The sequence below is a fragment of the Silene latifolia genome, chromosome 10, assembly GCF_048544455.1.
Source record: "Silene latifolia isolate original U9 population chromosome 10, ASM4854445v1, whole genome shotgun sequence".
Classification (NCBI taxonomy): Eukaryota; Viridiplantae; Streptophyta; class Magnoliopsida; order Caryophyllales; family Caryophyllaceae; genus Silene; species Silene latifolia.
The window spans coordinates 10,123,572-10,124,437 of NC_133535.1; positions in this window are offsets into that span (position 1 = coordinate 10,123,572).

Genomic DNA, 866 nt, shown 5'->3' on the forward strand with positions numbered 1-866 from the left:
AGCCTCTGCTCATTAAGGAGATCCAGCTTCGCCGACGCAGCCACCTGCTTAGTGGCATTACGCTGAAAAACAGCTTGAGCCACGACCTTCTCCTGCTCCATGAGACGAGCACCGGTAATCACGTTCCACCTCGCCAGCTCTTTAATCAGCTTCGTGCCTTCCTCCATAAGCTGGGAGACGGAAGCCTTCTGGGATGGAGGGACAGTGGTGACACTTGGATTACCAGCCTGCAGCTGGGAGAGGGAAGCCTTCTGGGATGAAGGGTTAACGGTGACGCCTTGATCACCACCCTGCACAGAGATCCCCTCCACGTGCTGCCCAATGAGAGCGGAAGCCGACAGCGGCTGGTCTACAAAAATTTAATAAAGACATCAGTATCAACGTGTATCGACATATCAGAAAGCCTGGCTAAATTTGAGCCACAAGATAGATAGGTACCATGCTTGGCCTTCTTGGCCGGAGGAGGCACTTCCTCGCCAGCGGTAGAGGCTGTCTTCTTCCTCTTACGGATGAGGGGAGATCCCTCCGCATCAGAGTCCCCCTCATCAGGAATATCAACAATCTCCACCTTCTTAGGGGGGGGATAGGAGATGGAACCGGGGTCGACGCCGTTTTACGCGTCCGACGCACTACTCCGCTAACAACCTTCGCCTGGGCCTCCTCCCTGCTCAAGCCCTTCAGCCGTTGTTCCATAAGATCATTCGGCGACACCCTGCGGTCATGAGCTAGAGCCTTGGGATGCAAGTTAGCAACGGTTTTGTCTTTGTGCAGCCCCATTCTCCGGAGGATATCCTCAGACAGGTCCGGTCCAAAGTGGTCTGCGAAAGAAACAAAGCAAGAGTTAAGTAGAAGAAATAAATCGAAGT